Consider the following 26,614-nt stretch of genomic DNA (forward strand, 5'->3'; position numbering starts at 1 on the left):
AGGGTGCCTCTTCTCACAGTGTGGTGGGATCTTCCATATCAACCATTAATGAAGAAATACCCCCATAGACATGCCCACAGGCTGATCTGATGGAGGCGATTCCTCTGCTGAAGTTCCCTCTTCCCAGGTGTAGTGGTTTGAATGAGAAGTGTCCTCCATAGCCTCGGGCATTTAAACAGTTGGTCCCCAGTGGGTGGTACTGTTTGGGGAGGTTTAGGTTTAGGTGGTACAGACTTGCTGGAGGAAGTACAGCTTTGAGATTAAAATCCTCTCCTACTTCCAGTTTGCTCTCTCTGCTCTGAGCTTGCGGTTCAAGATGTGAGCTCTTAGCTTCCTGTTCCTGATGCCTTGCCTTCGGCTTGCTGCCATGCCTTCATTCAGCCATCAGGGACTCATACCCCAGACTCACATCCCTCTGCAGCCACAAGGCAAAACAAACAAACAAACAAACAAACAAAACCACACTATTTCTTGAGTCTTTGGCCACAGTGTTACCACATCAACAGAAAAGTAACTAACATAGCAGGAGACTCTATCATGTATCAACATGACAAAATCTAATCAGAATAGCACCCTTGTGGGCCACTGCAAGGTCCAGACCAACTCCACTCATAGTGAGAGATCCTGCCTCAAAAACAAAACAAAAATCAAGGATCTTTTGTTTTTCTCTAAATACTATGTTCTTTAAGCCTCCATCACAGTAAATATTAGGACATGCTTGTTGAAAACTTATTATATTCTAGGAATTAAAATGTATTTATTTTTTGTGCTCTGGGGGGGGGGGGGGAGCACAATTGTGCCACAGCACACAGGAAAGGGAGGTCAGAGAAAACTTTTGGAAGCCAGTAGTCTGGACTCATGCGAATCCTGGGGATCCAACTCAGCTCAGCAGGCTTCTCAGCAGGCTTCACAGCAGGCCCCAGTAGATGTCTCCTGAGCCATCTTGATGGCACAAGTCTAATAACTTTATTAAATAAGTCACATATTTTACCCCCTGTAATTTTTCAGCAATGCTTTGAGGGATGTTGTATCATTGTACCTGTTAATTTTTTTAAGATAAGAATTTATAATCATGAAAAATTTATATTTTATAAATTATAAAACTCATAATACATAATTTCCTCCTTTCCTTCCTCCAACCTTCCCATGAAACTCCCCCCCACTTCCCTCTTAATTTCATGGCCTTTGATCTCTTATTTTATTTTTGTAACTTTTTCTCCTTTTCTTTAATTGTTGTTACACACACATATATATGATTTGACAAGGCCTGTGAACTACAACATTATACCTATTTTTCAGATGAGTAAGGTGCACCAAGGATGCAAGTAGCCAAGGCACACCTTGCCTTGAACTCTAATTTCAGTGGCCATGTCATCAATGGACCCTCTGGCAATCCTACCCTTTTCTGTGATCAGAGCTGCAGAAGGAGCGAAAGTGCGTGAGGTTTCATACGTGGCCCCAGGAAGCGTCTGTCTGTCTCTCTTTCTGGGAAGAAGTCTGTCTGTCTGTCTGTCTCTCTCTCTCTCTGTCTCTCTGTCTGTGTCTGTCTCTCTTTCTCTATCTCTCTGTCTCTGTCTCTCTCCTTCTGTCTCTGTCTCTCTCTGTGTCTGTCTTTCTGTCTCTATCTCTGTCTCTCTCTCTCTCTCTCTCACACACACACACACACAGCGTAAATAATTTCATGAATACACAGATTGTGATCATTTTGTATCCACAGGTCAAGTACTCGAGCGGGGTAGGGTGGGGATTCACACTCTGTTAAATAAAACTTTAAGGGAGCACTTGGACAGTGCTTTCCCCTAGCAATTGGAATCTCCAGCAAGAGTTCCCTATGCTTGTGTCTCTGTTTCAGGCGATCTAATAAAAGGGACTAGGTTCTAAATCACACGCAATGCTGGGTTTTCTCAGAATGTAACTACCTGCTTTTAATGCTGTTCTTGGAAAAGATGGAGCGTGGAGGAGGAACAGGGTTGCAGTGAGGATTCTGTTAAATGAAACTGTCCACGCCATGCTATTTATCAAAATATTTTCCCATTGGAAAATGGGTGCAAGCAATGTCTGGCTGGACTGTTCAGGAAATTCCTACAAACACCCAGCGATATAAAGTCGTGGTAGAAAGGAACACACTGGTTCACTGTTTCACTTGTGCAGACAGAAACTGTTCTAGAGATGAGTCCTGAACTCCGGCAGTTTCCCGCTGTATGTAGCACACACAAACAAAGCCAGCTCGAAAAGTACTGACTCTAAGAACTGTATCATTTGTGCTTATCCAGACTAAACAAAAAGCTCCAACTAAGGCCAAAGTAGGAGATTTTTCTAACCCTTCCCACCCTGTACTCCACCTATCAGAGGACCAGATTTATAGCAGAGAGCAAGAATGCCAGGTCAATGGCTTTGCAGGGATTCTAGTCACACTGTGCCCCTTGGCTTTGGGCAGCCTGCAAGATCTCGGCCATGCTTTAGCACAGGTTTGTTGGAATTCAGACAATGAGTGTTTCCTCTGGATTGTGATAGACTCTTTCCACCAAAAATATTTTTCTAGGCAAGTAGTCTCATGATTTATTAGCTTCAAGGACCTCCAATGTCAAATGGAGATAAATTAGAGTTGGAAGAAAATAAATAGAGGTTTGTAAAAGATGTGGACCATAGCCCCTTGGGGAAAGGTCACTTGGAAGTGTTGAGAAGATCCTGTGACAAAGGCAGGGTTGGTACCCTGTGAATCAAGCCCCCCAGCCATTCCTTGCTGCATCACAGTCACAATTCTCTCCTGTAAGCTGTGCACCAGTCACACACAGGGATACTGACTGCTACCAAATCTCTGATGCCTATTTTCGGTACCCGCGCCAACTGAGTCTCAAAATCCATTTTCCTGTTTTCCCTTTAGGTGTAACAAGGAACCAGTGAAGCTATTTTTTGCTTCAGGTATCTTGGCAATACTGAAATTGGTATTGTTTCCTGGTAGAGATTTGAAAGTATTGGTGCCACTTGCAAGGCTTAGGACTCTTGCCTCTGAGCCAGTTCCTGGAGCTGGCCTTGATGTCCCCCCAACAGCTGCTTCAGTTGGACACAGATTTGGATTTTCTACCCAGGCTTCTTGGCGGTGCCTCTTCCATATCAGAATGTAACTGGGCCACCCAGGCTCTGGCTTTGTCTCAAGTAGGCTACTCTAGGAATCTCTGGAGAAATGATGCTTCTAATCTAATTTTCTCCTACTGTGTTCCTGGGTCCCATCCCATGTTTTCCAAGATCCTTCTAGTCTTGGCTTCTCCTGTTCCTTCTCTTCTCTTGGGAGCATCCACACACTCATGGATGCTAGGAAGCCTCATACATGAAGACAAGTTTCCTGCTATCAAGATGCTCAACATAAAGAAGACAGAGCCATAACAAATAATGACCAGTTAGTATGCATTGCAAAGTGTGGGTATTGTCATGTAGGCACCCGCTCCTGGTCCCTAATTCTGTCAACTTTTGGAGCATCTGAGGTCTCTAGCTTGTAGTGGGTAGCCATTCCAGCTTTGATCTGGAAGTTCCAACCCCCATTGAGGCTTCGGTAACTGTCACGCCTACAAGGCGGGACCAAGAGAGGGCCCTGAAGACCTGAGATCCGGATGCACCGCCTTCTCTTGGTTGCTGGACCCTGGATGCTGGAGGTAGATCGAGCAGAGTTCTCCAGAGAACACCGTCGGACTGCACTACGTCTTTCCCAGACCCTGCAACCTACCTATCCCTTCATTTGTAAGTTACGCCACTAAATAAACCTCCCTTTTAACTACGTGGAGTGACTTTAATAATTTCACCAATACTAGCGTGACCTTTACCTTTTCTTACTCTCCATGTTCTGTCTTGAAGACATGATGATCACATCCATTACTTCCATGTCTATTAGTATCCCAAGTCTCCCTTTCCACCCTAGTCCGTCTCTGGTCCACTGAGCAGAAACCATCCAGAGCTGATACTGAAGGGAGATGCATCAGTGTGGCCACAAAATCAGGGTGTAGTGATGAGGAAATGTCCCGTCAACTGGTTTCACATAGATTTCTAGTGGCATAGCTGGAGGATTTCACATGCTCTCACACATTTAGGGACCACAGCCTGATGAGCAGTGGGTGCGTGATGTTCAGACTTTGTGGCTCTTCAACATACCAAGAAAGTTTCCTTCCTTCCTTAAACCTCACAGGTGAATGTTGGAGTTCTTGGGCAGAGCAATGCTCTTTTTTTTTTTATTAACATAAGAAAATACAAATAGCTTTTATTTTTAACGAGAAGGGCTCATTCTTAATCCTAGTACTTGGGAGGCAGAGGCAGGAGGATCGCTGTGAGTTAGAAGCCATCCTGGCTCCAGGACAGCCAGGGCTGTTACACAGAGAAAGAAAGAGAGAACAAAAGAGGAAAGGAAAAGTGGCGGCAGGTCACACAGCATAAGTGTGCACACACTTGAGTTGAACGGGAAATAGTGTGTGAGAATGAGTGGTTGCCGCCTCTTTGTTTTACGTCACAGTAAAGATCTTATTATTGAAGATGACTCTTGTCCCTTTCCAAGGGCTGCTTGGGGGTGGGGAGCTTGTCGCTGACTTTTACAACTTGAATTTGAGAATTCCACATTTATTCTTTCAAGAGTTTCTAAAAAAGATTTTAGGTGTGTTCATGCACGTACTGGTTCATAAGTCTTAGATAGCGAAATGTCTAACTAAAAAAGAAAGTCCATAAGTAAATAGTTTTGTCAAGTTCTCAGTATTTCTTGATGCCATGTTGTGAGTGGTGAGGCATGAGAAGATATTGAAATCCTTGGAAGTTGAGGACAGAGGACTGTGGATGGGCACAGAAGACGGAACTAACTCGGCAAGTTTTACTTCGAATATGGCTTCCTTGCATTGGAGCCTAGGCTGCTGAGAACTGTGGCTATTGCCTTACTCAGTTAGAGACAATGGCTGAGCCCTTGGTGAGCACCTATGGCATGTAGATTGTGCCTTTGGACCCAAAGCCTGAGTCTAGTTCTGTTTCATACAAGAAACATGGAAAATGGAAGAAGATTATGGTATAGATTCATTCAGCCAGCAGAGACCCTGGGAACACACTGACTCCCTCTCTGCCATGTTCCTGTGTGCACAAGAAGTCTGTCTTACTAAACACATTCCCTTAATCTCCAAACTCAGTTCTGACATCGCTGTCAGCTAGACACTCACTCTGTCAGATGGGCTCTCCCCACGGATAGATTGATTCCTTTGAACATCCTCAGATCTTAAAGCTGATTTGTCGGCCTCCTGTCTACCAAGATGACACCCCCCCCCCCCAACCCAAACTGTCAAGCAAGCCATGAGAAAAACAGCAGGAGTTAAACAGGAGTGAGGATCTCTCAGTCCCCCACCCACTCTCCTTTGAGCATGTGAGGGAACCGCTCCTGAATTTCTGGTTGAGCCAGGAGTTATATGAGTGGGAGCTGGCTTTTTTCCTGCATTCCCCAGGAGCCCAGAGTGCCAACTGCAGGCCAATCTGTGGTTCCACAAATCTGTCTATACTCTTTGAAGGTATAGTGGATACTTCACAAGTAGCTTTTGGATACGTGAAGTACCCAGTCATTCTCAAAAGAGAAGGATACACGAGTGTATTTCTCCAAATAGGACACAATAGAATGTTGAAGGTTTTTTCCTTTCTCTCCTGTTTTTGGGGGGTTTGAGGATTAATACTGATGGTCAAATTCTTGGGATTGAGAGTCACTTGAAATATAAGCTTCTGGACCCTCCTTGATGGGGTTATCTAGATTAGGTTAACCGAAGTAAGAAGGTCACTGTGGGTGGCGCCACTCCTTAGGTTGAGTTCCTGGACTGCATAAAAAGGAGAAAAGAGGCTGACTACCAACATCCATCTCTCCCTACTTGCTTCCTGACTGGGAATGCAATGTGACCAGCTGCTTCAAACTCTTACTGCCACACCATTGTAGACTGTACCCTAAATCATGAGCCAGAATAACCCCTTCCTCCACTGAATTGATTTTGAGGGGTATTTTGCCACAGCAATGAGACAAGTCACTAACACAAGGGAGACAGTGAAAGTTGGCCTGGAATTCTGTCCAATTAGAATACAACGCAATGTTATTTTCATATTCTTCAATGTTTATTGAGGTTTGCTTATATAGTGTATATTAAGAATGTTGATTCAAAGACAAAAATTTATGTAATTATTCAGCCATCACTTAGTTCAAAACTTAAAACACATCACCAGAGAAAATTGGGTCATGATTCTCTCTAGGCAAGAGCACTCCCTTCCCTAGCCCAAGGTAACATCATTCTTTTTTCTATATCCATAGACTAGTTCTGCCTATTCCTGAAAGTCAAATAGAATCGTAAAGTGCTCATTGGTAGATATGTAGACATATCTAATTTCATTTTGCAGGCAAGTGAATTCATTTCTTTTTATTGCTGTGTAGTATTCCACACATGGAAGATGAATTTGTTGTACATACAACAAATTAGCTGCCCATTCTCCAGTTAATAGACATTTGTGAGTATTTTAATAATTTTTGCTATTGTGAATAAAATTTCCATGGGTGTTCTTCTTCAACAACTCTCTTATGGGAATGAGTATTTATTGCTCATGATTATCAGTTTAGTAGTGGGATTACTAAGTCATGAGATAGTTGATGTTTGACTTTAGTAGAAACCATTCAATATTTTCCCATAGCTATTGTAACATTCTTTTCCCAATCAGTCACATAGGAGGTTCCAATTCCTCTATGACTCTTTCACAACACTTACTCTTCTTGGTTTTCTTCCTCACCATTCCAAGGGCAGACCACACTACCTGTCGTGGCTTTAATGTGCATTTCAATGGCAACTAATGCTGCTGAGTATTTTCCTTCTGCATAATGGCAATGCGGATGAAAGTGTGTGTGTGTGTGTGTGTGTGTGTGTGTGTGTGTGTGTGTGTGTGTGTGTAAAACACTTGGTATGCAGTTGGTGGCTCCGTTTGTGGAGGTTTAGAAAGTATAGCCTTCTGGAGGAAGTTCAGCACAGAAAGCAGGCTTTGAGAGCAAAGGCTTCCGACTTGCAGTTTGCCCTTTCCTCTCCAGATGCTGCCACATCTGCTGTCACACCTGCTGAAGGCCCCCATGCTTCCCTGTCATTATAAGCTCTGATCCCCTGGAGCCAAAAGCCAAAACAAACTTTCTTCTAGAAGTTGCCTTGGTCATGGCGTTTTATCACAGCAACAGAAAAGGAACTAAGACAGGGTACTTGCCCATTTTAAAGTCGGATTAATTGTGTTTTTATTGTTGATTTAAGAAATATATCCCATGTATAAGTCCTTTGTTAGATAAACGTATTTTTAAATCTATGGCTTATATTTTTACTTAATAGTAGCTTTTGATAATCAATTTTTTGATTTTGTGAGAATTATGATACACCAATGCTTCTTATTAATATTTTGGTGCTTAAGAAATTTTTGCCTATCTCCAATTAGAGAAGATGCTTTCATATTTTCTCTTAGAAGCTGAGTAACTTTTCATACTAATTTTTGTGTCTGTCTCAAGTTAATTTTGTCATACTGTGAAGCCAAGGCCTACCGATGCTCACTGTTTTTCATTTGGATATCCAGCCGACCCCTTGAATCTTGACAGGGTTCTTACTCTCCATGGATCTGTTGCTCAGGGGCCACCATGGAATTCTGTTTTCTGCTATCCAAGCCGTGAAGATTCTGTGGCAGCTCCAGCTGTGGACCAAATGAGTGCAGGTACAGACCATGCTATCGGAACCTATACAATGCTAGTTCTGAAAGGTGCACAGGGATGTGGTGGGGTCATGGAAGCTTCTACAGAGTCACATGGAAGCTACAGTCTGCAAGGGTGGAGCTGTACCAAGAATTTCCACTGGAAGAAGGCTTAGTGGGTCTGCAGGCACAGGGCTTAGTGGGTCTGCAGGCGCAAAGCGACAGCTGGAATCCTATGATGGTAGAACAGACAGAGTGTGCCAAACCAGTTTATGGAAGCTACAGACAGCAGCAAGCAGTCCAGAGAACGGCAGCTGGCCTGTGGACAGAATCAGTGAAGCCACGGAGGGAGACGCCTGGGGACCTCGGGGCCCAACTCCTGTCCATAAGATTTACAGTCCTCCCTGCTGAGTTCCAGTCTTGGTTTAGGCCCATTTTTTCCTTTCTATTTCCTAGTTTCTTCATAGGAAACCTTGTCCCAGTGTGGTACCTTGGGAGTAAATAACATGTGAAAATGTTTACATTTATTTTTACTGGCTTATACCTGGATAGAATTTGTCTTGAGTCTCTGATGATGAAACTTTGGACTTTTGAGTGATGTTGGAGTAAGTTAAGATTTGAGGACCATTGGGGACGAAAGGATAAGTATTGTGGGAAATTCATGGCATAGGGTTCAGGGACAGAATGCTATGGTCTGAATGAGTCTCCCAAAGGTTCACACTGGAAAATTGGCCCTGGGTTTGGCAATGTTGAAAAGTGCTGAAGACTTTAAAAAAATGAAGTCTCGTTGTTGAGACCACTGCCAATGGTCTCTATTTCTCACGGGACCTATAGCTCATTCCTTCAAGAGAGTTGCTGCTATCTTACTAAAGAGCGAAACCAGTCCTTCCCTTTCCTCTGACTTCCTGTGTTACTTACTGTGTGGCCCCTCCTTCCTGTCAAATGATACCTGTAGGTGGTTGTTTTTACTCTTTGGCTCTTTAGGGGGCCCGCCACCCAGCTCCCAAATAAATCACGTGGAGTCTGATTCTTTCTTATGAATGCCTGGCCTTAGCTCGGCTTAACCATCTTTTCTTAACATATATTAGCCCATCTGCTTCTGCCTCTGCACTTTTACCCTTTCTCTATTTCTGTATTTATTTCTTTACTTCTTTCTCCATGGCTTGCTGGGTAGCTGGGTGGCTGGCTGCTGGAGTCCCCCTCCTTCTCTTTCTCCTTAATCTCCGTCTCCCCAGATTTCTCCTCCTATTCACTCTCTGCCTGCCAGCCCCACCTATCCTTTCTCCTGCCTTACTATTCACCATTCAGCTCTTTATTAGACCATCAGGTGTTTTAGACAGGCAAAGTAACACAGCTTCACAGAGTTAAACAAATGCAACATAAAAGAATGCAGCACATCTTTGCATCATTAAACAAATATTCCACAGCATAAACAAATGCAACACATTTAAAAATAATATTCTACAGCAGATACCATCTACTGTTGTGCTATATAGCTAAAGTGGGCTGCTCTTGAGCTCAGCCAATGTCCATATTACACTCTGGGATGTACCAAACTGTGAGCTAAACTAACCTCCTTTCTTTGTGTGTTACCTCGATTTAGGTATTTTGTTACAATGATGGAAAACAATCCAATATACCCTGGAAAAACTGAATTGCTTCCTAAAGTAAAGTAACAGAAAATCTCTTGGGTGTTGTGAGAAGTGAAGGGAACCTGGGACATCTCACACAATAAGCCTTGAAGCTGAAACAATAGCCCCGTGCAGTTAAGAGTCTGAAGATGTTAAGAGGTAGGCATCACTTGGCCGGACCCTGAGTATTGGGCCACCCCCCCTTTGCTTTCCGAAGAGGGTGACTCCAGGAGCCTGGGTGGTGTCCAACTCCTTTAAAAGTTGGGTAAGGCAGAGTTGGGTTATATTTGGAAATAAGTGAGAAACCCTCACTATTTTGTAATATAAGTGTCAAAAAAGATTTTTCTAATACCCACTCTTTCATTTATGGTAGGATCTGTCCATGAAGTACTCATCTCTGGGTTAACATAGATAATAATTCAAATAAAATGACCGGTTAATTTCAGTTGGCCATTTAGCTATTCGTCTAGGTTTTCATTATTTACAAAACCCACTCAGGATACTTCTCAGAAGTTAGTATTATCCTAGAGAAGCATGGCTAAATGATCTGATTGAGCATTGGTTCTCAGCCTTCCTAATGCTGCGACTCTTTAATACAGTTCCTCATGCTGTATGACCTGCAACCATAAAATTATTTTCATTGCTACTTTACAATTGTGATTGTGCTACTGTAATGTAAATATCTGATATGCATGATATGTGACTCCTCTGCAAAGGTTGCTCGGCCCCAAGGGATCATGACCCACAGATTGAGAACCACTGAAGTACAGAGCATTTTGAAAATGGCTTCCGATAATCCCTATCATGTGTTTACTTCTACATATAAACTTTTCCCATGGTGTCGGGGCTGGGCCTGGTGGGTTACATGTAAAGAAAAGAATATGGTAAAAGGGACATGGTGTGACATCCAAGACTGGACTGTACAAGTCTGTAATTTCCACCTCACCCTGGTGTTCGCCCACACTCACTCTGATGAGGCAAGGTACCCTGATGGAAACCAACATGTAGAGAGGGCCCACAGCTCACAGGAACTGATTCTTGCCAGTAACTGCTTGAACAAGCTGGGAGGCTGCAAGCTTCTGACCTATAGAAACCAGAGTAATTACACAACAGATAATTAAGACACTTAGGCCTAGCCCTCCTGAGTGTTGGACTCTGGGCTAGGAGCTGTACATGGGATTTCTTTTGTGGTTTTCATAATAATCCTTTGAAGGAAGATAATATGGTTATTTTACAGATGGGGAAACCGGAGCTGAGAGTGATTTGCTAAGTTACAGTAAGTAAAATAATAATTCAACTTCATGCAATGCTGCTTGAGAGACTGGGTGTTTAGGTAGCAAGCTTTCTCACTCTGGTTGATCAACTTCCCTAGCACTGAGCACATTTTTCACTGAATTGGCCAGGGTTTTGTTGTTGTTTTGTTTTTCAAGGAAATTGCACAGTTCTTTAGAATAAAGTTAACAGCAGGCCTGAGCCCTTGGTCTCCTCAGAGAAAGGAGGGTTGTAACTTATATGAAATGTGCAATACCTCCTCCGATTCTGAGCTAATAATGGAGGAAGGAGGTATCCCTAGGGAAGGATTAGGGCTGTGGGGGAGGACTCAGGAAACTTTTGATTTCCGCTTTTATGGCAGCCCATCTTCTTGTGATGAGAAGAACAAATCAAACTGTCCCAGAAAGCATGTCATATCAGAACAGAGTAGAAGCTGTCTCAGTGGACTCTGTCGAGGAAAATGGAAATCATACTTCAAATGCTGTAGCTTAAAATAACTGCTGTAAAAACAGGTCTGTTGCTTTCTTTATAAAAAAAATGTTACTTTAGAAATACCTTTTGTCTCCTTTAACATAAATATAATTACATTACAATTGCATGCTTGGTATACTGTGAAAGTATCAAAAATATAGAAAATTGAACTACCGATTCCATTTGTAAATATTAGCAAGACTAATATAACTACTATTTTGTCTATAGTCTGGTTTTTCATTAGAGAGATCTCTTCATGTAGATAACTGTGTCTACATCACCATTTTTAGTGATCTGCTTCAGATACATCCCATAATTTCTGCATATTCCTCTACATGTAGGTACTTCTGTGGGCCATCAAGATGGCTCATTGGGTAAAAGATATTTTCCTTGAAAGCTTGGCAACCTGAGGTTGATTCCTGGAGTCCACATAAAGATGAAGGAGAGAACTGACTCCACAAAACTCTCTTCTGACCCCCACATGTGTGCACATAGCACACAGCCCAAACATCATACACACAGACACACACTCAGATACATACAGACAGACAGACACATGGACACACAGACACACACATAGACACAGACACACACATAATAATAATAAATAAATACATTTAAAAACTAGAATCTTTTCGGATTTTTGTAATAACTCCGTGAAAAAGTAACTCCGTAGAGGCCCCTTGTGAGCTTGTCTTACGACGTCTTTAGGGTAAATTCCTGGATGTGGAATAGGTGAGTCAAAGAGTTTACATATTTTAAATTGTTATAGGTGTGTTGCCAAATTGCCTTCCAAAATGGTTGTACCCCAATTAATTCCCACCAACAGCTTATGAGAGTGCCCACTTCCTACACCGTCACTGGTAGATAATAGGTGTTAGCTGGCTCCCTTTGAACCTTCTGCCGATCTGATAAGTAGGAGGCGTCTTGTTTGCCTTCCCTTCCCTTAATTACTGGGGAAATGGGGCACTCTTCTTTGGCAATTGTGTCTCCTCTCTTATATCCTTCACAATGCTCTTACCCATTGGATTTTGCTTCTGATGTGTTATTAAAATTCCGTAAGTTGTGAAATTTAACACTTGTTGCCACGCCCTTCGATTTCTCTGGCTTTTGCCCATCTCCTCCTGGGGTTTGGTGCTTGGTCTTTTAGCACTTAAAGTTGTCACACCACAGCGTCTGTTTGTCCTTGCAGTTACAATTTCTAACCTACACCTCTCTTGTGGTTGGATGAGTTCCCCCCACCCTCCACCCCAAGATCAGGAAGTTTCCATGAGGAAACATTTTTGAGTCACCGGGAACCAACATTTTGAGACAATTTGGGGAAAATAAAACATGAAATATGATGAGTTATTGAAAAAGTCTGGGGGTTTTTCTCAGGCTTCATGTTTCTTTCAGGGATGTCTTTCATTTTCCATAACTCGCTTGAATGACATTAAAGAAAACACCTCAACAATTTTCATACTTGTAGATTAGTGTATTCACACTCGTATCGAGCTTAATATTTCTGTAGTGAATTTGGTTACTGTCTTTGTTTCTATTGTTGTGATAAAAAAAAATAACAGTCCAAAACCAAAATAGGTAAACAAACAAACAAAATATGACCAAAAGCAACGTGTGGAGGAAAGGGTGTATTTCAGTCTATTACTCAGGTCACATTCTATCACTGATGGAAGTCAGAGCAGCAACTGATGCAGAGGCCATGGAGGAAGGCTGCTTACTGGCTTGCTCCTCCTGGCTTACTGCATATACACTCCAGGACCACACGGCCATGAATGGCACCACCTGTAGTGGGCTGGGCCCTTCCATACCCATCACTAATCAAGACAACACCCCCACAGACTTGCTTACAGGCCAATCTTATGAAAGCATTTCCTCAATTAAGATTCCCTCCTCTCAGATGACTGTAGCTTGTGTCAAATTGAGAAAAAAGCAAATCAGGACAGATAGAGTCTTGCTAATAACAATAAAATCAACATACTGTTTGTTGCACTATAAATCTAAGAAACACACGAATTTATATTCATATTATGTTCCCTATAAACAAAATGACTTATTACATGATTTCATTTAAATGTCACAGCAACACCGCAAGTTAACTATTATCGTTTTCCTTTTATAGATGAGAAGGTAGGCTGGAAGCGGCAAAGTGACTTTTTAATGTCACACTGTCAAACGTTGCCTGAGTCAGGATTCAAACTCTGTCTTTTGAGTCAAAATCTGCTTTCGCCCAGCCATCCCTTGCTGCTAAATGGAAGGTCAGAACATGGTTGCCTTGTTGGAATTTCTGCAGTTTTGATCTTATTCAAGGTGCTAATTTGATCTTTTCTTCCAAATGGGTACCGTGTGTTGGGCTAAAATTGCTGTCTTCTCCTGGTGAAGATTGGAAGGCAGACAGCTCCCTTAACTACCATTTGATTCAGTGGGAAGCACACATCCTTTAGAAAGCAACTGCCCACCTACTCACAGCAGACCACCTTAGCTTTCTCTGAGCCTGGCTCTCGAGCAACAGTCCCTTCCACCCGCCCTCACCTCAGGGGAGCATAAATTCTGCCCCTTCCACCAGTTCCCTCTAAGCAGGGACAGACCTGGCACCCGAAGGCAGTTACAGACTGGCTCCTGGGCTAGCTGCCTGCAGAGCCTCCGGGGCCAGGGTCAGTCTGACCAAACACAGTGGAACCAGATCAGACCATGTTGGGTCCCCACCTCCTCCCACTCCCCTACTCCCTCCACGCCCTCCCCCCCCCCCCCCACGTGCTCCTGGGAATTTCTTTCCTACTCTGCTGCCTCTTCCTTTCCCAGAGGGTGCCTACTCACTGAGGGTGTACATGTTCCCTTCGGAGTGACTTACTTCTAGTCCCATAGGGGTGTGGTACCCTCCCAACCCCAACAAGCAAGATGAGCAGGTCTGGATTATTTATTCTTGTTCGTCGTCACCTGTCTAGACTTCAGGCCAGTGTGATGCGTGGCAACAGAAGCACTCTATCCTGTGCAGAGGCGGCCCTGTTCAAACCAACTCCTGAAGGATGATGAGAGTCTCCCCAGGCATCCAACATTGAGACTGTCACTCTGTGGAGAAGAATCAGCACATTCCAGTAATGAAGAAATAATGCTGTTGAGGATGGGTGAGTCATCGAGACAGGAGCCCCGGGTGCATCCAGAGAGAGCAGCCTGTGGGAATGGGGAGGAGGAGACATGGACCGCACGTTCTACGAGAGATCTGCAGCCCATCAGGATACAAAAATGATGTGCCCGTGTGTCTTTCTCCATCCTAGCTAGAGCAACCGGGTGAACCTTCCTGGCCTTGCTGTGGCTGCATGGTCTCCATACTCTTCCCATTCCTCTCTGGCTGTCTCATCTCCAGCCAGACATTTGTTTCTCCGCCTTTTTCTCCAATGAGCCGTAAAGTTTTGCTATAGAAACCACACCTTGACCTTGCTCAGATGGGGGTTCCCACACCCCTAGAATTAAACATGGAGTCATCATCAGAGTCTATATGGTCAGGCACCTGCGAACCTCTGTGTTTTTACCTTTTATTGTCCACCAACCCTCTTGTTTCTTAGACAGACCCTGGTCTCCTTGCCAATCATGTTTCCATTTCCTAGTCTTTGTGTTCACTAATTCCACTGCCTGGACTACTCTCCTCATCCATGTGGCCTGTTCAGATGATTGAGTCTGGGCTCTGATGCCAGTTCCCTAAAGGGCATTTTTTCTCTCTCCTAACTACCTTATTTAGCAGTAGGGCCATTTGCCACGATCTGTGCGGCTTTGGATTTGACATGACTCTGGTGATGGGGAATGAAGAAATGGCAGAAAAGCTTGAACCAGGTGGACACACCAGCCTTGGCCCCTAAACTCAATGCCTTTATTCCACACAGCACAGAATGAGGAGGGAGGTTAGTTCATCACAGTGTGGGGCCTCTGTGGGCTGCAGTCATATGGGACCAGGAATCCGCAGTCACTACTTCCCATACACACTGTCAACATTCACACTTAGACTAGGGGCAGGCCTTGTCATCCCCCTGAGCCTGACCCTGGATAAGTCAGGCCTTCCCATGCCCATGGGACTGAGACCTTGGCATCCCTGACATGGCCACGCATGCTCACTCAGGGCTTCATCCCCCTCCACCGACTTTCCATCCTTCTTTGGTTTACTTTAATATTCTGCATGCTGCCCATCGCTGCCTGATAGTAAATTATGCATTTGTTAACTTGTCTTTTGCCTTTTCCCCCATCACTAGGCAGCTTCCATGAAGGAAGTGATTTTTTTTTCTGTCTTGCACATTGCCATGCCCCCAACATCTAGGAGAGTGCCTGATACATAGCAGATGCTCACTAAACATTTTCTGAATAAAAGAATAGATCCCTTGAAGAAAAGGACTGTGCATTGTCTTGTCAGTTAAGGCACAAGACCTGAGTGAGAGGTGAGCACCATGCCCATTCCATTCAGGCAGATGTTGTGGTAAATAGAGACAGGAAGCATTGGAGTTTAGCTACGCAGTCCTTATTTTCTTGATCACACTTTTCATCTGTCCGAGCTCCCAGGAGTCAGCCTGTTGCTCAGGACTGGCATTTCTGTGCAAACGCTTTGTCCATCCCTTCCAGTTCTCTGGGGTCAGTTCCATTGACAGCCCACCCCCCTAGTTGTTTATAGCGACTAACCTGGGGCACTCGGTATTAGCCAGGCTCCAGCAACTGTGTGGATTTGACTCAAGGGTGGGTGAGGCTGGTTGGATAGCATGGGGTTGGGTAACAGGAGATAATGCATCCTTTCTCCTCCCCTGAGAAGTGATTTCAGTCGTTCTCACAGTGTGTTTTCATTGTACAGTAGATGCAAGAGCTCCAGCTAGTGTGAGAACCGAACTTGCATGAGAAAAAAAAAAAAAAAAAAAAAAACCAACCAACACCACCACAGTCGCGGCACAGTTCCTGCATGGCTCCCAGGCTGTGTTCTCAGCATTGAGAAAACCCAAATGTCTAAACAGCTGACCTCGTGGTGTGTCGGTAGTTTTGCACAACTCCCGAGGGTCATTTAGTCATAGGCATCCCACAGGGGAGATCAAGTGAATTCGGGCTAGAGGAAGACGTGGGTGCACTTAGGACTTGGCTTCCTCCTACAACCTCCTCAAGCCTCTGATCAGCTACCGGAACCATCCCTCCTGGAAAAGGCTCAATTCTCAGTAGCACCTGGAAGCTGATTTTTACTTCCTGGGTCCCTTTGCTTTTGTCTGTTCCAGAATGTTTGGAAATACTGCTGAACTCTTCACCATCTTGCATCAGTCTCTTTCTCCGGCTGGAAAATATGTGGGAGAACTGCCTGGTTATTTGTCGGGAGAGAGCAAGCACTCCTCATCAGTCGGGGTGGAATTCCCTGGCGATCTTTTGCCTCCCAATCATGCAATAGCCCCACATCGCCCGCCTAGTGTTGTAATTTCTCTGGTTACATTAAGCCTGTAGGCTTTTCTAGAGTTATTGCTTATAAAGACATATTTAGAAATTGTTTATAAAGTTATTTTTAGTGGAAAGTCATGCAATGATCTCTAATTGTCACTCTTCCAAAACTCCAAAGGATCCCACTAAAACTCTAGGGACTAGGTCCAGGGCAGCTCTTTGCCGGGACGCCAGCACAACTGTTGACACCACACCTAAGGTTGTCTGTCAGTGACCACTGAGACCACTTAGTAATTCTCCTTCACTTCCCAAGACACTAGCTGGCTGATGTGTCAGATGAAGAACTGAGAGTTGTCCAGAGGAGGAACTCAGTCTGTTTCAAGAACGTAATATAGTAGCTGACATATAGAAGATGCTTGCCTAATATGTGTTGGATGAATGAATGTCTTTCCAATCATGAATTGCCTGCTTTTATAACTGATGGATTTGAAGCCACAAAATGGCTGATGTTCTTGTTACGTGTGCCTGATACACACATACGGTGGTGGTTAAAGCTCCCATGATCTATAGTTTTGGAACTCAGCATAGTGGTTTTCCTTGAATTGGTTGAGATGGGAAGTAATTGAATAGGCTTATGAAGGGGGAGTTTCTTGGAAGCTTACAGCATTTTGAAAATAATAAGGGTGTGTTTACTGTGTGAAAACTAATCAAGACACATAGTTTTGATTTGAGCACTATTCTGCATTATGTTATTATTATTCATTACAATGTTTGTTTTCTTTTTTCACATAATAAGACTCTAGAACAAATGGTCTAAATCCACATCTGGGCTCATCCATTTTTAGCTGGATGGCCTGAGAACAAGCTACTCAGCATATGTTTGTGCCTCTCTTTCTCCATCTGCAAGTCAAGAACAACAGTATACACCCATCATATAGTTTCTGAGAGTTAAATGACTTATTCCAGAACAAGTAATCAGGAAATTGCCAGTGATTAGGTCTTGGCTTTCAGAAGGTGAGATGTTTCAAACCCACCTCTTTCAAGGGTTTGGAAACCATCCCTGGGGGTGTTATCTCACTCCCATGATTCCAGGCAGGACCACCTTGCATTTCTCAGGATCGATGTTCTTCTCTGTGTGTGTTTGTTTTTAGATGCTGTGCAAAGTGTGTAGACCCTAGAGATGGGGTGAGCTCTTAAAATATGTATTCTTTACATCTTGACCTATAGAAACCTTGTGTATAATATAACAGACCATAAAATGTCTTCCACAATATTCTATTCTGTGCTGTCCAACATGACTGCCATAGACCACTGTGGCTGGGTATGTTTAACTCTCACTAAAATCAAATGAAATCACAACAAAAATGGAGCTCTTTGTAGATCATACTGCACGTTAGTGCTCAGGAGCCTTGGGTACAGATGTAGAGTGTATCCCTCAGGAAGTTCTATGAGATAGTGCTGATAGATATAAATGTCTCCAAAGTCCAAGGAGCCAAAATGATAGTACCAAAGTCACATAGCTAGACGATTACCTGGCTAGCTAGATTATAATTCAGGTCTCTTGTTTTCTGTGTCAAGATGCTTTCCACTTGGCAATGAAGACACTTATAGCTCCATCCCATCCACTAGGGTCATGGTCTATGCACATCTGTCTTAGTCATTGTTTCTGGGAACCTAACTTGGATGGCTCCAGATTATCCACCATTGGGTCCACTTTACTAATGGGGATCTGCTTTACCTTTCCATTTCATAGTCTTTTCTTTTAGGAATCAACAGGTCATTAGATCACACACCCACAAAGGATGGCAATGCACCAGCCATTTCTTATAAGTGATTTATATTCAACCGAGGACTGTAAGATACAGGATGGTTTTATGATGTGTTCCAGGTAGTTGTGGGAGTGGGATTTGAACTCATGGAGTCTGTGTGTGGCCCCCATGGTTATCTGCTACACTACACAATACTTAACCAAGCAGCTGCCTTGTGAAGAACATGATTTCTGTTTTTTATTTTCTTTTTATTTTTGTGTGATGTGTGTATCTGTATGTACATGTATGGTATATGCATATGTGCACATGTCTATGGATGCACATGCCTATGAGTGCATATAGGTCGTAAGAGGATGCCAGGTGTCCTACTCTATTGTTTTCCATCTTATTCCCATGAGACCTGATTGCTCACTGAATTCGGAGCTCACCATTTCTGCGAGGCTGATTGGCCAGTCACTGAGCTCCCAGGATCCTCCTGTCTCTGCCTCTCACTGTAGAGTTACAGAGACATGAGAGTACACCCAGCCTTTATGTGGTTGATGGAGATCCAAACTCAGGTGCACATGCTTGTACAGCAAGCTCTCTTAACCACCAAACCATCTCCCAGCCTGAGGACATGAGTCATTACAGTAATTGCTGTTCAAGAAATAACTAGACTGGGACTAGACGAAGATAGAAATCTATCTCAGTGTATGATTTACATATAGTTTTAGAAGTTATAACCATGCAACTACCTATGAATTTATTTACTTTCTGCATTTCTAAAGCCACTCCCTTTCTCTGCCTTCCTAAATCCTAAAGCAACACCCTTTAATGACAATGCCCAGCGCACAGTTGACGATTGTTCCCAGGCAGACCTTCTGCTAGACTTCCTCCATCCTGGGCTTCTGTCTATCTGGATGAGCTCTGAGAAACCCTCTGTTGACTGGTCAGGACTGCAGGTGAATGGAGGAGGAAGATGAAGGATCAGAGCTGGCACTTGGTTCTCTGAATACAGGTCTGAGCACCCAGCAGGGGTTTCTCAGTTAGGCCCTAGAGTTGAGAACGCCTGTGACGAGAAAGATTTTTACACAGATTCACGAGCGTGACTAGAGACAGATTTTTGAAATGCAGATAGGTTGAGTAGCTGATTTCCTGGTTTGGCAGCAGGTCTTATTTCTGGAGAATGTCCTTGCCCACACTTGCTGGTAAGGCCCATTGGCAGCAGGGCTGTTTAAACATGCTGTGGCTGGCACCATTCAAACAGCAGCTGACAGGGTTTAAGTCTCTCAAAGTCACCTCGTTGTGAGTGAAGAGTCGCTCCCAAGATTTCAAGTAGATGAGCGAATAATGTACTGAGTCGCAACTACCTCTGCTAATCGGTCCAATCAGAACTGTGTCATGATCAAGTTAATAGCAGTCTATGGTGATTTTTTTTTTTTAATTCCTATTCCTTCGACTTTGGTGTTATTTGAATTTCTTGTGCTTACCATCTTCTTCACTAAATGTTAGAGCTTTGGTCAAGGTCTTTTTCATAAGGTGTTCCAGGATATGGGTAAATGGAGTTCAGTAGCTGAGGGAGCTTCCTCCCTGAACTCTCTCCTCCTGGGAATGCCATGAGCTTAAGATGACTGACATAAATCTTACTTTTTATTTCTCCTCCTTTCCCCTTTCTCTTGTAGGCTAGAAGGTAATTCTACAAAGTGACTCACGGTGGATCTATTAACCGACTTCCCCTTAACAAATCCTCTGCTTACTTGGCAGCCACTGTTCCCCCCTCTGCAGAGGACACTGTCTCCCCCCACCATCAGACACACACTCGCTGCTAAGGCTTCTTGCACGCCATACTTCTGCATGCGTTTCAATTAATGGACTACTTATCCGATCATGATTATGCTAAATAATAGAGTCCTAGATTTTCTTTTTTCTTTTACTTTCCCATTCCAGGTTTCATTTGCTAGGTCAAGAAGAAATCTTGCAGGCCCAGATAACACTCACCTAAGAAGATCTCAGAAGCCAAGTCAGGCACCTCCCCCTTGCGCCCACCTTAAGGAGTCTAGTGGTCGGGCTACAGAGAGGGAGCCAGGAAGCTGGTGTAGGCATCACTGTGAATAGACAGAGGATGCAACAGAGAATGAATAAGAAGGATGATAGATTAAGCACCCAGTGTTAATACAACAGAGTATCAAAGACAAGTCGGGGCAAGTGATTTCAAACTAAGCTTTGAGCAGGAGTGCTGGATTTAGAATGTCCTTTGCAAGCCGCCTCAGTTGTCCTTCAGGCCTGCTGGTCAGGATGCCTAAATCGCAAATCTAATGATTAGGAGCTTTATCTACAGGTTGAGGAGTTAAGATGTCAAATGTCCTGGGAGAAGGAGCTGGAGAGATGGCTCAGTGGTTAAGAGCACTTGCTGCTCTTGTGATGGACTGGAGTTTGATCCCAAGCACTGACATCAAGCAACTCACAACTGCCTGTTCCAGCTCAAAGGCAGTGGTTCTCAACATGTGGGTCAGACTCCCTACGGGAGTCACATCTTAGAGATCCTGCATATCAGATATTTACATTACGAGTCATAACAGTAGCAAAATGACAGGTATGAAGTAGCAACAAAATAATCTTACGGTTGGGAGTCACCACAACGTGAGGAACTGTATTAAAGGGTCACAATATTAGGAAGGTTGAGAACTACTGCTGTAGGGGACTCAACACCCTCTTCTGGACCCCAAGGACCCCTGCACTCATCTGCACATACCTCCACAAACACATGCATATTGTTTCGCAGTATGGGCACAGTATCAGTCCTATGAGTGTGGAATGGCGGGAGAACCTTCAAGTGAATGGAGAACATTCTTTCCAGGGAATGAAATATGGGGCTGGTAATGCAAGGGTTAAGGGAAACCGAATATTGGTCCGTCATTTCTGTTAGTGTTTTAGGTTAACAGACTGGGAAGCCCATTATAGAACTGAGAATTTATCCTGGAAAGAAGACCCACTAGACAGTGACGAGGCTCTTCTTTCACTCAAGGTAGACGTTTGCCTGGCATGGCAGAGCCTGAGCTTCGATCCTCAGTACAAGAAAGTGAAAAAGAAGAAGAAATAGTTTGACTGGACATTCACAGGTGTCCCCAGGGTCACAAGAGAGACAGAAGTTCCCCCGCAGGAAGAAGCCTGAAAGAAGGCTAAAAGAATCTGCCCAGGAACACAGTCTTTATCTGCTTACCTTCTCCTGGTGACAGGAGAGCTACGAACAGTCTGGACCTCCCGGGTCCTCTTTAAAATAGATTGTGTTCTGGAAGGATTGGTAACACAAAGTGTGGATGACCACCTCAGTCCCGTAATTTTATAACTCCTCATTGCTCTGAAATAGAGGTGTATACAGAAAATATCACGGCTATTTGAACTAAGGAATGTTGTGCCCAGAGTCCGGACCCCTAAAGACCATCAAGAGACCAAATCTGATGCAAAAGCAAGGAGTATTTTATTGTGAGTTAACTCCGGCCTCTCTGTCAGTCTAACGCAGCAGTGGAGCAGAAGAGACCCCGGGTAGCAATGGGGCAGGGTTTTATAGGGGGTAAAGTAAGGGGGGAGGGTCTTGGGGGGTCTACAGACTACATAGGAACAGACTCAGGATTGGCTAATGAGAGTGGCCATCATGTTAGTAACTTTTGATTGGCTAGGGTTAGTTGGGGTTTGTCAGGGCCACATGTATCCATTTTGGGGCAGGCCTGGACAAGTCCCAGGCTTTGTGCTTGAGCTGCTGACTGGCTGGCCTAGCACACACTAACTGTGGGGGCTCAGTGAACCAGGCTTGATGCATCCTTTCTCCTTTGTGTCTGTGGTCAGGGGCACCAGCGATTAATTGTCCCTTGTTCATAGCTCCTCCTCAGAAACTGCCTGCCCTGTCCATCTCAGGAAACTGAAATTGAGGCCTGATCTCTGAGAGAAGACTAATATGGTGTCTGCTCGGTCCTGTCATTATCAACACAGCGTGAGAAGACAGGAGGCCCCCAGCATCAGTGTGTGATCTCTCATCAAATTCTGCACGAGCCACCAGCAAAGGTACAAGCCAGCCTCCACTGTATTCTTCTAGCTGAGTTAGGTGAGATTCATTATAATTAATTGGTCTCCATTAGACATTTGGATATAGATTCTCGCCTATATCTGAATTGTACTTAGTGACTTCCATCAGAGGTTCCTGGGCATGAGAAAGCTGAGTTAAATTTTATTTTATTCCATCTGTTTACTCATTCATTACTTGTTCATTGTGCCTGTGTGGATGTGTGCGTGCCATAGCATGCGCATGAAGCTCAGAGAACCGTGTGCCAAATTGCAGGAGTTTGCTCCTTCCCGTCACGTGGTTTCCGGAGATCAGGCTCAGGTCATCAGACTTTCCAGCAAGTGCCTCTACCCGCTGAGACAGTCTCTCTGCCCAGGTTAAACTTTATTGGTGATTATTTCACACCAGGGGTCCAGTCCCAAACAATATTCTTTCTTTACTCATGCTCATAAAAAAATAATAAAAAGGCATACTTAAAGTCAGTAATTAATTTTTTCAATAAAAGTAGGAAAAGAACTATTATTTTTGTTTTATTGACAGTTCCTCATTGTTATGGGGGTTGTTGGGTTCTAATGGTTTTACTAGATAGAGAAAATATGAAAAACTTGCTTTGGGCTTACCCATTAAATATAATTATTTAAAAAAAAAACCCTACTCTCCAAATGATCCTTACTCTCTACTGAGTTCTGCTGCCTGTGGTCTTGTTTTGCAAACTGCGTGTATTGCTTATTTCTAATTTCATGTTCACACTTCAGGGAGACAGGTGGGGACCTCTGCTCTCATGTTTTGCCTTCCAGACCTTGATGGGGAAAAGGGGAGTTCTTTTGCGGGGCAGGGAGAGTCACAGAGTAAAGCACCCATCTCCCCAGAGAATGGAAAGCAGACCCGGAGGCATCAATGACTCACCACCGAAGTGGAGTCTCAGCTTCAAGGAGAGTGGAAGCCACTCAGCAGTGGAGATGACGCAGCTCAGGTAAAGAGTGTGCGGAGGGAAGCCCGCTGAGATGGAGGTGAAGACAGAAGGCAGGGCATGGGTCCCGGGAGAGATAGGAGCTCAGCAATAAAACTACTAGGGGAGAGGATGGTGCGGGAACTGTGGCACTCTGGGAGAGTCCTTGATCTCCCTGACCTGGAGTGATGCTCGGGTGAGGCTGCTTTAGGGGCACAGTGCAGGAGCAAAAAGCTCCCTGGGGCTTTTTATTCGTTAAACTTCCTTCTGTAGCTCTGCTGCTTATGGGCCAATGGGGTCAGAGAGTCCTCGTTGCTGAAGCATTTCCTAAAGGTAGGGAGGAGCCAGGTGTAAGATTGTATACCTTTATCCCGACACGGGGGATGCTGAGGCAGGATGATCACTGCAAGTTCAGTGATAGCCAGGTCGACACAGCAAGTTCCGTGCCAGTCAGAACTACACAATAAGGTTCTGTCTCGGAACACAGAAGCCAAAAGCCAAGGAGGAGGCTGCTTTTAGCTCCCGGGGCTTGGTGACATTCTGAGAACCATGGTGTCATCAAATACTCCACCAAGTCCTTCAAAGCATTTCACACGACCTTTCCAGGGACATGGTTTTTAACCAAACATGAGACTAAAACTAATTGGACTGTTGCAAAGTAATTGCTCTGCACTATCTCCAAAGTTTATCTGGAGATTATGTCGCTCCAGCAGCATGGCTGCTGAGTAACCACTCAGAATCCTGGGAAACGGAACAGAGGCTGCGCCTGCCCAGAGGCTGCTGGGTGAGCTCAGACCACCCAGACACTCAGGCTCACAGAGAATTAAAATGTTTAGGGCAGATTTTGACACAGTAAACCATGTTCAAGAATCACAATCTTGCTTGTGTTTATACTGACCAACGATCCCCCTTTTCTCCATTCGCCCCCTCCTTCTGTTATCATTAAAATGACAAAATTTGGCTTAGCTTGAGACCAAGGCTCGTTCTTTAGAATCTTTGACTTTGAAGCAGACTTGAATCAAACAATTTTAACTTCCACTTATTATAAACATCATGTTTTGTCTCTGCCTGGGTTATATCTTCTCTCCTTTCCAAGTCTTTCTAGATTCTAGCACTAACCATGAACTTTTAACAAACAGGCATCTCAGAACACTGTGTCCTATCGTAGTTCAGGTGAAACCTTCCTATCCTTCATCACGTAGACTTAGGCTGCTCTTCTTGCAATGCCGGCTTCCTTGGGAACTGGGGTGTTTCCTGCCTTTTATCTTACCATATTATTCCTCCCCCACCCCCAGTGTATTCCTGGCTGGCCTGATATTCACTATGTAGCCCAGGCTAGCACTGAACTCTCCTCCTGCCTCAGCTTCTTGAGTGCTGGGCTTACAGACAGGCACCACCAAAGCTGGTTCCCCAAATTATGCCAATGAGAAAGGAGGAGTGAGTGAGGAAAGACAGAAAGTCACTGCGATGCTTTGGGTTGTCACCCACTCTTGCCACTCCCTGTGTGTCCTCTGGAAAGATCAAGAGCAGCCACACTGCCCCTGAGACTCCTGCTTTCTAAGCGAGCTGCTGCTGGAACCAAGAAGGTCAGGGTTTTGAGATGAGGACAAGGTTTGCCAGAATGACCTCTAACTCTGTCTTACAGCCCAACTCCAACTTTTTAAAAGTCAAGACTTAGAGGTGGCCTTATACATTTCGAAGACTGAATACCAAAATGGAAAAGGCCCTCGAACTCGGAAGCATTTCTAGCCGAGTACCAGTTCTAGCTCAGACACTGTGGTCCCCTTCACCTTCCAGATCGGAATAGACTCGAAAAGAAAAATGCCTCAACCCAGGACTTTGTGTTAGTCTACTTGACTGTGTCCCTGGCTGGTAGTGGCATAACAGGCCCCTACCCTTATTAAAAGGAATCTGTAGAGAATATATGTAAATATTTATATAAAATACTTTTAAAACTAGACAGATATAAAGTATCCCAGTGCACTGTGGATGCAGAATATTCTTATAGACCCCACAGTATTGGCTTCCATGGATTAGACAAAAATACCTCCCTGAAAAAAAAGGCAAGTGTTTTTATTCATGTAACTAGACATTGTCAGAAAATACTACCGTCTGGGAACATTTTAATTCATTCTAAGGGATCACCTCTCATGCTGTTTTCCCAGTACTTTCGCTGGACTCTTGAGCACAGCAGACTTGAAATAGGGTTGCTCAGGTAGGTCTGTCCCACTTAAGTAGCCTACTCTTCGTATTGACTTGACTCCTGTCTAGTTCTGCCCATGACCTCAGTAACAACTGATCCAGATGGAAGTTTCTGGACTGAAGCAGCACTCTCCCTGCTAATGCCATGGCTCCAGAGCCGAGATGGACGGAATGGGCCTCCCCTGATGGTACACAGTCAGACTCACTGTTCCAGATACATCAGAAGTTGTCATGACATGACTGTATAGGAGGAGCACCCTGTTCGGTGATGTTTTCTGTAACTTCCGGGGGATTCCAACAGTGAAGCACACACATTCTTTCACCCAGGCATGTGTTTAACCTATTCAACAGGATCAGTGCAGAATCAAAAGTAAGTGACAGTTGTGGTTCACTCTTGTGTATTTTTTTACAACTGAGTTTACTATTTCCTTTAATTGTTTAAGCTAAAGTTATGTTTTATTTATAAGAGCATAGTAGTATAAGGAGAGGATTAGCTAGAAAACATTGAAATGTATAGATTGAAGTAAAAGATTTAAGGGAAATAGCAAAGATAATGTTTACAGTTTATAATGTTTTCTTAAAGTCTTTTTATATGCCCATACAATGTTTGGACATCACACTCACACAAAACAAAACAAAACAACAACAACAAAACAGGTTTCGCATCCTAAACATTTTTCTAATGTTTTGTCCTAAACACTTCAAACTATCATTAGAAATCTTACAAATATCATGAACAATGATGGCACTGTCTGTACCATCGTTTACTAACATTAGCTGGTGGACATGGAGGTTCTTTATAATTTGAAGTGATCATAAACAATAAATAATGCTGCCTCCACTGACTTTATCTTTAAAACCTTGCTTATATCTTGCTGAAAGTCCTGAGATAGGAATTTCAGAAGTGGAACTAACATGTCAGTGTGTCTGAATTTTTGAGAACTTGATACATATTTCTGATTGTCTGCCACTATTTGTGTTATTAACTGGACCACATTCTAAGACCACTGCCCTAGTGTTAATGTTTAACTGTGAAACCGTAGAATGACATCTCATCAGCAAGAACTCTGTCCTGAGTCTTTCCGTAGGGAGTACGCTCAGGTCCCGTTAGATAGCTACTTGATTAATTTCTCTACCTGCTTTTCCTCATCCATTGTATTGAATTCAGAAGGGAAGAGTTTGTCATGTGGATGGA

This window comes from Peromyscus californicus, unplaced genomic scaffold (genome assembly GCF_007827085.1).
Source record: "Peromyscus californicus insignis strain IS unplaced genomic scaffold, ASM782708v3 Scaffold_18__1_contigs__length_77618521, whole genome shotgun sequence".
Classification (NCBI taxonomy): Eukaryota; Metazoa; Chordata; class Mammalia; order Rodentia; family Cricetidae; genus Peromyscus; species Peromyscus californicus.